This window comes from Haemaphysalis longicornis, unplaced genomic scaffold (genome assembly GCF_048455015.1).
Source record: "Haemaphysalis longicornis isolate Haplotype H1 unplaced genomic scaffold, Haemaphysalis longicornis Haplotype H1 scaffold_9, whole genome shotgun sequence".
In the NCBI taxonomy this organism is placed as follows: Eukaryota; Metazoa; Arthropoda; class Arachnida; order Ixodida; family Ixodidae; genus Haemaphysalis; species Haemaphysalis longicornis.
The window spans coordinates 155,432,821-155,445,021 of NW_027526460.1; the positions used below are offsets into that span (position 1 = coordinate 155,432,821).

General features: G+C 43.6%; 1 protein-coding gene across 1 annotated transcript in view; it reads right to left on the reverse strand.

Moving 5' to 3' along the window:
• LOC144152038 (thiol S-methyltransferase TMT1B-like) overlaps window positions 1–8,372 on the reverse strand; it is a 28,161-nt gene extending 19,789 nt beyond the window's left edge. The window contains exon 1 of the mRNA XM_077683228.1: window positions 8,008–8,372. The gene's annotated coding sequence lies outside the window, so the exon portion shown is untranslated. The remainder of the gene's footprint in view (window positions 1–8,007) is intronic.
• Window positions 8,373–12,201: the final 3,829 nt, after the last annotated feature.

The following is a 12,201-nucleotide window of genomic DNA, read 5'->3' on the forward strand; positions in this document are numbered from 1 at the left end:
GCACACAAGAAAAGAATGTACTGGCAAGATAAACCAAGACTGTTCCTGCCGCATTGTGTAATGCGCGCGTTTGCTTCACAATGGTGGAATATGGTGGTGTGTACGTGGGAGAGCACGAACGGGATACTTCAATGGTAATTGGTCCAACAACCAGCGTAGGGCTCGTCGACGCATAAAACCGTTGCGCTGTGAGAGCAAAGAATCTTCCTGCGCAGCAAGGTGGATGTTGAAAACGGTATGGAGACTTCCTGGCCTGTACTTTGTACTTCGGTAGGCGCACACTCGATGTAATCAGCTTAAGCCATGATGTTTCCCAAATCCTGTAATTTCAATATGGATTTAAAAGTGCAACTTGGGCGGAATGTGACGCGGCGTTGGTGGCGTGAAAGTAAACGTGTTTATGTCCTGCTGCAAGCATTGATTAAAGGTGAGCCGCCTGATTTCTGCATTTTTTATAAATAAATGTTCCGAAGACCTTAGCTTTGCTTCAAACTAGAGAAGAGACGTTCAAAGAGAAGCTAGTCTTTTATGCAATAGCCCCATCATTGGCAGCGTTCAGATTGCATTTCTTGTTTTACAAACAGCACAATATTGTAGAAAGTGGCTGTACTTTTTTATTTATTTTTGTTTTCTTAGCCTAACATCCTTAATCCCCCTTTATATTGGTGCGTTTTGAGGGAAAGAGAAGCTCTAAATGCGCCGTAAATACGCCGCGAAGGTGTTGAATCAAGCAGACGTGACCCGCTTCGCCGCCCATCACACGGGGAGAAAATGGGCCCATTGATTCCTGGGAACGTTTACGAACGTCTTGCCGCGCACACCGAGGCGCTGCCCACCGTTTAAGGAAAGCGATTAAAAGAAGGGGGATATACGCACACAAAGAAAGTCGGGTGGCACAGAAAACACAGACTTTACGCAGGTTCCTATGCGCGTTACAATGTCGTCATCTTGTTTACTTTCACGTAGTAAAATTTCTCTTTCTTGTCTTTGGCCTTCATGTTATTTTTACATTTCCGTCATGTCTGCATACCATGCTTATTTGTTTTCTTTTTGGGGAGTCCTCGTTTTTTTTTGTTGGAGGTGTCGTGTGTGGGTGACACGGTTTTCCGTAGTTGTTTTTTTCAGAGGCGCCTAGTCATAACATTCTTATGAACTGGGGGACAAGCTGGTTAATAATGACACTCGCCGAATATGGTGCTGATTTCCCATCTCATTTCTGGTTTATATATGTCGCATGGTTTAAAGAGAGACCGATATAACTTCCGCTTTACAACGTCTAGTCACTTTTTTTCTAATTCACGCTAATAAGTGAGCAAAATAGGTAGAGATGTGGTGTGCTTCTTTTGGAGTTTTATATATAAAATGTGTCGGGGGTTTCAGCAAGCTCAAGCTACTATGATTATGAGGCGCTCCGTTATGGAGGAATTTTGACCGTCTGCGGGTCTTTTACGTGGCGAAAATATAGGCACATGAAAATTCTTGTTTTTAGCGTTCATCCAAAAAGCGCCAACTGCGGCCGGAATCGAACCAGCATCCTTGGGCTCAAAATCCCATCCCCACTGGGAAACCGGGTGCCGGGTGGCTGCATATATTTTATTCCGCGTCTCATGTGTGTTCAACTGATTGGTATTTGATTTGAGTTTGATGCAATTCATTTCACATATAACTTAGTCTCTATTAGCCGGTGTATTTGTGTTCCATCTATGTGTTTAAGTATGCCGCGACGTATTTTTGTACGCAAAAATTTTGTTCGGTTGTGAACTTCACTTGTTGCTACTGGGACAATGGAATAAATGTCTGTTTGTTCCTTGCAAGTCTCGGTATTAAACTGCTCACGTGGTTCCTTTCACTTCACCAAATACTTCACTTGAGACTTGGAAGCACTCTTATTTGCGGAGGAGCTTTGAGTGACATGAAATGCTCCACCGGGTGTTCAAACATGCCCTCTTCTAGGGGTATTCTGAATGGCATGAAATACTCGGCTACCTGCCAGAAAAAACCTAGAACAAAATGCCCCCAAAAATGCCAAAAAAAAAACTCCTCTCCGAAGCGGAGTAATGCACAGCACGAAATACTGTGCTAAATCCACGAAAAGCTCCCCTCCCCGGCGGAGCAATTAAGAGCGAAAAATACTCCGCTAGAGGCATGAAAAATGGCTCTCCTTTAAGGGAGTTTATCAAATACTCCAGCTAAGGGAATAAACGAAACTCCGTGTACGGAGTGCGTTAGAGGACGAGCCATTTACTCCCTCTCCGGATCATTCCCGTCTAAATTGTAAGTGAGTATGCTTGGTTTGACAAACGTGCGCGGGGGACGCTGAGCGGTGGTCGCGGGGCACGCACACACGATCGCTACGCCTTTTCGTCGTTTTTATTTATTTATTTATTTATTTACCTATTTATTTATCTATTTATTTATTTATTTATTTATTTATTTATTTATTTATTTATTTATTTATTTATTTATTTAGGGGTTTAGCATGCCGACGCTTCACAGGGAATGAAGCGCACCATAGTGGAGGGCACCGGATTATTTTTGACCAACTGGGGATGTTTAACGTACGCCGTAATCTCGAACACACAGCCGTTTTTGCTTTTCGCCTCCGCGAGGAAAGCGGCCGCTGTGCCCGGGAATCGAATCGCTCCGCCGCCCATCGCCATAGCCGCTGGGGCACTGCGGCGGATTTTTTTCTTGGTTTTGTTAACTGCCGGGCGGTCGCCGCGACTGACGCGCTCACGTGCGCGCGCTAGCTAATTTCTTGGTGCTTTTAACTGCGGACGTGAAAAACTACGATTTGCTTAACACCTTTGTTGTTAAAAAGACCGAGAGCTCCTGAGCGTACGCTTCCTGAGGAGTGCCTGGCGGCGGCCAGCTCGACCTTCGAGAACACTTCGCCCAGTGTTATATTCGCTGAGGCGTCCCCTAGTCAGGCTCCGTCTCCTCCGTAATGCGGGTAGTAGCGTGGTGGGGAGTGGCGAGCAAAAGTTGCTGCCTTGGTGAAAACGACAAGAAGCCGAAGGCAAACTTAACTGGTGTACTGCATGCACAGAGATGAGGAGAACCAATACATGAACAATACACTTACGGGCGAGATTACAGCAGAACTCCACATGTATACAACGTGGATTCGCTGCTGCAAAACAATTGAATTTTCCTCTCGAAAGCACCCAGTATTTATGCCCGCTGCGTTAACGGTCAAAACGTTCACCTGGGGCTTTCTGCACACGGCACGAACATAGTACAGACACACGCGACGCTCTTTCCAGAGTTCGTGAGGGGCCGGCAGCAGCGGCGCTCGCTGTGTCTCAGATAGGGGGAAGAGAAGTTCTCGCCGCGGCGTCTGCCCCGCCGGTACGTGTTTTAACTTGAACCGTTCGCTGTCGCTGCAACGGCTTAAGTCATCGCCAACGTGGCGCCCACGGGGAAGGGGCATGTAGTGGTAGGCTCTGGCACCAAGTACAAGAGCGCTGCATGAAACTTGCAGTGCGCGCGAACAGAATAGCAACGCGCTGAATCGTAACACCATCATTCGTGGCGTGATCTCCGGCGTGCTCTTCTACTCGCGAGTTCACTTGCGTTCACGCATGAAGTAAGTGAGTGAATGAACAGACATTTCTCTTACAGTTATTACTTTAGCGCGCTTTTTTTTCTCTGTCAAGCTATCTCCATATGAGAGTGTAGATTGGTCGTGTATGTCCACAAATTTTTACTTTTACTCCTCCTCCTTTTATGGATGACTCAGAGTTCTTTCTAAACTTTTGTGTTGTAGTCCCTTGTGTGTGTTTTTTTGCTCACTTCATTTCTCATGCTCTCTTTTCGGTTGCTTTATCATATTTACTTAATGCCGCGTCGGTGATACATATTGCTCTGTTTTACTGCATACACAGACAGGCGTACTATGGTATACTTTCTATGAAATATTGGCTCCCGTTGCAATGCTGCTGACCAAGTGTGTAAGGAGCTGAGGATCTCTGTTAGGGTGTCTGCGCTTCAGTCCCAGTCTCCTCTAGCTTGACGAGAAATAAAGGTTTTTGAATTCAAATCCACGATCTTACTCAGGAACAACTTCCATTCCATTATACAATATACTGGATCTATGTTCGCTTAAGAATTCGGCTTCTTTCTCAGGTAGTCCACTAATTGCCGCCTTTTTATAAAAAGGTGCACATGAACAGACAAAGGAAACGTCTACCTATATTTTGTGCAGACGTCTAGCGTAATAGTTAGACCAACGACTTATTCAGTTATAGTCTGTTTCTGCCTTTGCCTAAGGTAATTTAGTCACAACTGCTGCATCTGAATTTGTTAGTCATGAGAGGTTGTGATGATGATGGCGTGGATAGCTTCTACGAGGACATCGAATCACCAAAGAAGAAGGAAACAATGCAGTTCATGTTGTGATGGGAGACTTTAAGGCAAAGGTCCGTAGAAGCAATTGGGAGAAAAGCCAGTGGGACAATTTGGAACAGACAAAAACAATAATCGAGGATATACACTTGTGGTATTTGCAGAGAGAAACAACCTTACGTGAATAAACACATTTTTCTACACACGAAACAATAGGAAATGGACGCAAAAAACTCCCGATGGTACAAGCAAAAACGAAATTGACTTCGTTATAAGTCACAATCCGGGTATTGTGGAAGGCTTTGAGGTGCTAAGTAAGATTCGGAGCCGCGATCATAGCATGGTTAGATGCCTGCTAATGCTGCTTCTCAAAACAGAAAAAACGAAACTCAGGAACACTACGCAACCCCGCATAGAGTCAGTCAGAGCCAGATGGAAGAAGTTTAAAATAACTCTTCAACACGAATTATCCCTCTTGAATGAGCAGATCTAGGCCAATGTAGACGCGCTGAATGACAACCTAACAACAGAACTCCGTGAATCAGTAGCAGGTGTGGGAAAAGCAACTTGTAGAGAACAAACTGGAAAACTAAGAAAACGAACTAATTGCCAAACGCAAGAACATGAGTGTCAAGTATTCGGATTGAATTAGACATTAGATTGAATTCTAAATGATCGGATTGAGTTCGAAAAGCTGTCAAAAGTGATTACCACGAATAGAACAAGAGCCAATCGAGCATATAGTATGCCAGTGATCGAGAAAACGCTGCATATAGGGGGAAGCTTGAAAGAACCTAACAGAAAGCTAGGATTCGGAAAAGACAGGATGTACGCACTAAGAGATGAGCAGAGAAAAATTCGCACAACTAAGACGAGATAATTAGGCTAGAACAACGATTCTACACAACGATGTATGAAAGCCACGTTAGGCCGGGGTAAACTACTGCTACAAGCTCAACTTGCGATATACCACTAGTAACTAAAGAGGAAGCTGGGAAGACTCTCAAATGCATTAAAATAAAAAAGCTAGAGGTGAGGGTGGCATACCCTTATATTTTTGAAGGAGTGAGGAGGTGTTGACTGACACAACTTTCTGTACTGTTTTCGGGATGCTTGGACACCCAAAAAGTGCCCTAACCCTACAAAAATGCCAACGTTGATCAGATTCATGAGAAGGGAGATGCAATAGAACTCAAGAATTATAGACTCAACACCCTACTCTCAGTTTTTTACAAGCTGTTTACCAAAGTTATAGTTAGCTGCATAGAAGAACACCAGGATTCCCATTAACCGAGAGAGCAGGCTGGGCTCAGACGACGGTACTCAACCATGGATCACAACCATGTCGTCAACCAAGTGATACAAATATTCGCAGAACATACTAAACCCCTTTATATGGCATTTATAGATAACGAGAGAACGCTCGACTCCGTTCTCACCGAAGCCGTTTTAGAAGCAGTAAAAGACCAGGGCATAGAGGAAACATACATAAGACGTCTAGAAGGCACATATAAGGGATGCTCGGGCAGGATAACCCTGTACAAGCAAGGCGATAAATTTCCGATCTGAAAAGGTGTAAAACAGGGAGATACCATGTCTTCAAAACTATTCACAGCACGTCTGGAGGGGATATTTAGAAAGCTTAACTGAGAAAACATAGGATTGTGGATAAACAAGAAATACGTAAGCCATTTGAGGTCTGCGGAAGTCATAGCCTGGCTGAATGAGACTGCAGAACAAATTCAAACAATGCTTTAGGAAGTACGATAAGAAAGCACGCCGTGTGCATTGAAATAATTATGAATAAATGTAAAGTAATGAAGATAAGGCATGCGAAGAACGTCTTCTTCAGCTCACGAAGCTAAACGGTGGAAGAAGTAACAGAACATAACTACCTCGAACAGATGGTTAGTGCTGACCCCAACCACTGGAGAGAAATCCGACGCAGTATAGGTATGGGCTGGAGAGCACTCGGCAAGCACCCCGAAATGATAAAAAGTAAGCTACCTTTGTCGCTTCAAAGAAAAATTGATAACCAGTGTATACTGCAGGTGATGACATACGGAGCTGAATCTTGGCGCCTTAGAACAAGAAGGCAAGCTTAGGTCGGCTCAATGGGCCATGAAACAAGTAATGTGAGGAATAACACTCATTGACAAGACGCGAGCTACCTGGAACAGAGAACAAACTGGAGTTGGCGATATCGTAGTGAAAATAAAGAAACAAAATAGAGGTGGGCTGCCATGGATTGAAACGAACCGACAACCGATGGATAATTAGGACAACAGAATGGATATTAAGAGACGGATGTGGAAGGCGGGGAATGCCAATAACAAGATAGACAGTCTAAATAGGGAACTTCGGGGATAAACTGGGAACTCTACCAGCGGAGGACCGACGGGGAGATGCGTTCGTCTGGCATTGGACATGAGTAGGCTGATGATTAGGATGACGACAACGACGACGGCGATGATGATGATGATGATTCATTCTTCTAAAGTAAATGGGGCACTTAGGTCCTCCACATCCGTTTCAACAGTTTTTCAGCACAATGTTTGAGATATTTTGCGTTAAAATAAAATCTGAAATTCAAGTTTAAAGGCGTCCCGCACTGTAGATATAGAATTGTACAGCTCTCGTTTTCTTTAAGTGATAAAATTCAGTTATCTCTACAGGGCCAAACTATTTTTACCGCTGACTATCTTGCCAAAATAAAGGAACCATATGACTATCAGTACGTGGATAATGGCAATCGAACGCATTAGTTATTTACTTCAACTTTTGTTGTGCGACTTATTTAACCCTTTCCAGACACCGTAATCAGCGAACATTCCAACCAGAGCACACATTTAGGCCTACTTAATTTGTAACGCCATTAAAACTGTACAACGCTACATATTTTCGCTCACAAACCATTCAGCAACAACGCAAGCATAGCGTCGTGCACGCATTATTGAGTAAATACAGTCTCATTGCAACGTCTATGAAAAAACTTCCCTTTATAACGACGTAACAATTGAGCCAAGGATACGGGTTCGATTACCGCCCGCAGCGCCGCTTTTTTGATGGAGGCAAAAAGCGAAAACGCCCGTGTGTTCGTGATTTCGGCGCGCGTTAAAGATTGCAAGGGGGTAAATATTAATACGAAGCCCTCCACTAAGGCGCACCTCATCGCCTGTGTAGCGTCGGTGCATAAAAACCTCATAATCAGCAACGTAAATGTGTTGTGGCGCCCATTTTAGATATTATCCAAGCCAAAAAACTGTGACAGTATTTCAGGCGATAGAGGACGTATAGTTGGGATCACCGGTTTGCTACAACGAACCGGGTACCAACTCCGTCATAAAAGATTACCATTATTCATGCAAACCACCCATGTAACGAGTAAGATTATTTTTATTTTCCCCATTTGATTTCTCGGAAACAATATTCTGCCCATGAACATTGTTTACAACTCCCTTTGTCACATTTAATATTTGCTTCGTAAGTATATCCAAATACTGTTCTTCGAATTTTGTGAATGCACTTTAAAATTCTACTAGATCTCAGACTGAACAGCTATATCAAAATTCTTGTTTCAAAACTATCTTTAAAAATTAGCATCTGTTCTTGGTAATAGCCCTTTTCGCTGCGTCACCAATACGTCGTCGTTGTACTTACTGCTTCACCGCGTTCTCTGCGTGGAAGCTTGATCGTCTTGGTGGTGTTGGCACTTGTTCACGGCTTCTTGGAAATGAACTTCTGGGTCGAGGTTTACTTGAGGCATGTGCTGAGCGTTTCGGGAGCGACCCTCTAGTCCCTGCATAACCGGCCGCTTGCGCTCACCTTCTTGGGTGCAGTCTTGATCCGCTTCGGCACGATCACAGCGCCATTTTTTAACTATGCGCTTTTGTTTCCTTCGCCGCTAACCACAATGAGGCTGCTTCTCGGCTGTTGCAGCTCTACATTCATCACACATCGCCTATTTGCTAAAACAATAAAATCAAGCGCTTGGCAGCTCTCCGTTTATACAGAAAGGTCTATTGGCGTCCCACCTTACTTTACATTCAGCCGTTGCCCGTTTTTAAAACGCTTTGCGCAACCCATAAAACCTGTGCGGAGCTCGTGCGATGCGTGCCTCGCGTTCTTAGTAGTTTCCTTAACATCTTTGCTGTTGCTTTCATACTTGTGGGTGCTTTTTCCTTATTGGAACGAACGCGTGGATGTGCTATGAAACCTGACACAGGTGCCGTGAGTCAGATTCTAAGGATACTGACGCCTAATTTCTTTTACTGGAGTTCTTTTTCCTACACAAACCGAACAGTGACACCAAAGAGTCTTAATAATTTGCTTGAGTGTAAACGAAAAGTTAACGACGTTTCACGTTGGAAATTTGGGATTAGCACCAGAGCGCTGTGCTGTAGTAGAAATGAGATATCTAGAAAAGGTAGCAGAAATGAGATGTATAACTACCGTCCCGTATCGGGTTTGCCAGCGTTTTGAAAAGGCTTCGAAAAAATAATTTTGACACGCCTAACCTCTTTTACTAACCGCTTGAACTTGAATAATTCTGCACAGTATGGTTTCTGTTGGAACAAGTCTAGAGAACGTGCGCTACTGACCCAGAAGTAATTGACTCTAGACACTTTTGAAAGTGAAAATATGGTTCTTCGGCTGTTCCTAGACTTCTCAAAAGCCTTCGACCTGATTAATCATAAAATTCTTCTTCACAAACTGGATCACTATGGCATAGGGGAATTGCACACAAGTAATTAGTTCCTTCTTCCAATGCCGCACTCAATTTGTTGTCATGGAAGCAAAACATTCGGCAATCAAACCCATCACAACCGGTGTCCCGCAGAGAAGCATCCTAGGACCTTTCTTATTTATACTTTATGTCAACGAAGTTGTCCGAATTTATGAAACAGTCTATTACATGGTATATGCTGATGATGCTAGTTTATACTTTTCAGGCAAGTCATGCGTTGAATTAGGTAGCAGAGCGAATCTTGTACTGGCTCAAATTATTTCATTGACTCTAATTAACTGCTTAAAACTAAACATTATTAAAACGAAGGCTGTTTTATTTCACCCCCCACCACACACCAGTTGAGTTGCCCAAAATTCAGTTGAACAACACTGAAATTGAAATTGTAAAAAGATTCAAATCCCTCGGTGTGTATTTCTCACAAAATATGACATGGGATGATAAAGTCAACTATACTGTTAATAAACTATCTAGGACAGTTGCTATCATGCGTCGCCACTGCCACTGTTTGCCTACCTCTGTTAATATACTCATACATAACGCCCTATTTTCTTCTCTGTTAAAATATGCGTTCCTCGTATGGTCAACAACATCTGTAAACATTATTTGGCTTACCTTCTTGCAGAAAAAAGCTTTACGTCTAGCTTATAAAGTGCCTTATCGTAGCCACACCACTGACGTATTTAGGAAGTATCACATAATTAAGGTTCCATCCATGTATGAATATAAATTATGTCATTCATATAAACTATGTATATTGAAAAATAACGGTGCCTTAACCAGCATTGCAAATTTAAAGAAAAACATCCCAGCATATAATGTACGCCATCATGAAGTGTGGCATGTCGCTAAATGCAGACCTAATTATGGAAATTAAATGTTAAAGTTTCAGTTACCTACAGCTTTAAACCGTATAATAACGTCAGCAAACATGGACGTGTCCTGTATACCAGTAAAAGAACTCCGCCTAATGTTTGTATGATGATGTGCTGTGGAGACTTGTGCTTGTATCTTATTTTTTTATGTTAATGTTCAAATTACAATGCAAAACCTCAATATGTTTCCCTAAGAAGGCTTTTATCGCTTAGCCGCATGCTTTGTATGCCGCCCCGTGTTCCAGGGGGTCAGGGCCTCTCAGGCGGTTTCCGCAGCTTTTACCTGTCCTCCTTCAACATTTTATTTTTGCGGAATAAATTTCAAGTTCAATTTCAATTTGTGATTGTTGAGATTCACAACTGCATCTGCTGATTCTCACTTTCATTTCTTTCGCTGTCGTGCCTTCTCTGCTATTCTTGCACGGTCTTGTGTCAAACTATGAACTGATGGTACTACTTCAACCTTGCCTACATAAACACGATGCACACATAATACACATACCGGATTACATTGATTTCAATTATTGGAGCCTTCAAGGCTAAGAGGCATTACATAAGGCGGGGGCAAAGAATGTTTGGGAATCGACCAGAAACAGCCAAACGAGGCATGATGCCACCGCGCCAAAAATGTTTCTTCCTGCAATAAAGCGGCATCTTTTCCTACCGAGGTTCACATACTGTCCTGGTTTTCGCTCGTAAGGTATGAATGCTATAGGGATAAAAATTGACTGTATTGGCTTATACCCGCAGAATTGCTTGACGCGTAGATCGTCTCAACCCTAAAAAGTATACCCTTTCGAACCTTTGCGCAAGACCAGTGAGATGACAACCAAACGCCATGTCACAGAATCCGATGCGGAATTACTGCACTGCAGTTGCTCATTGCATTCACTGGGACATATGCAGTAAAGGCCGAGAGCAAAAGGCCAGCCATGCCCGCTATTTCAGTGGTTCCACGGCAAACCCCGCGTAAATGCAACGCGACTACCAAATGATTTAGAGAATTTAATGCGATGAAAGTTACAGGCTTTAGGTGCATATAAGGCTCCTAATCTAAAGCCAAAATATCGTGATACTAGAAGATAGTTACAACGTGATCGACGCAGAGCCATCAAAGAATATGCGTTGCAGTAAATAGTGTGCAAAGTTTTAAGTGTAGATAAATATTAAAAAGGGCAATTACGTGAAACCATTGCCTAGTCCGCCAAAAAGTGTGCTGGGTGTAGCAAAAATGCTACGTGTGTATATGCATTGAGCATGTTTGTGGATTTTCGTGTCGTATTCCCTGTATTTCATAAAGATGTTGAGGCGACAAAGGCGCACTCCGCTTCTCGTGCGACGTCATCTCTGTGTAGCACTTACCACTCTTCATTGAATGTACGGCCTATTCTCAGCCGGCAGGCGTTGCGCTGCTGAGCACAAGGTCGCGGGTTCGATTCCCGGCCGCGGCGGCCGCTTTTCTGATTGAGGCGGAAAGCGAAAACGCTCATGTGTAGGAGATTTCGGCGCACGCTAAAGATCCGCAGGCGGTCAAAATTATTCGGGAACATCTCTTGCCCGTGTCGGCGGCAATCTTGTACACGTCTTTGTACTTTTGCCTAAAATCTGTTTTTGCTTCGTAGATAAGGATGGGCACACCAAAACGGGAAAGAATTGAGGCAAGAAATAGATTATTCGAATAAGCTGTGTTGAGAAGTCATGTCGCACAAGTTCTGAAGCACGTATTGACAAAAAAACGCGAGCAGAGGTCGGCGTGGTCCTACCTGGGTTTGCAAAAAGCAACAAAAATAGTAATAGGTTGCAATACGCGCTCATTGACAGAGATACAGACCAACAGTCTCGCGTCTAGAAAGCAAAACAAACGTTATCGGCCATAGAACTAAGATATCGAAATCTAGTTGCAATGCGTCTTTTATTAGTAAGGCAGATGGAGCAAAGCACTCTTCTTTTTCACCATTCGCCACCGAAGCGTGTGTTGGCGAGACGTGTTGAGCATGAAAGGCTTCCCTAACGCCACGCGCTCAGTGTGATCAGCTTTGCCGCTTGAAGCAAAGGAAAAGACAGGGTAGTATACAGGGCAAGGTAAACGTAACTGGTAGCGAAGCTTCCATAGAAGCCCATACGTTCAGAAAATGACGGCTCTTAAGCTGCTAATGGGGCTTAGCGCCATCTGTGTGAGGAGGGAGCACTTCCGGCGGAACAAAAAATAAACAGGATGTGACGCAAGATCCG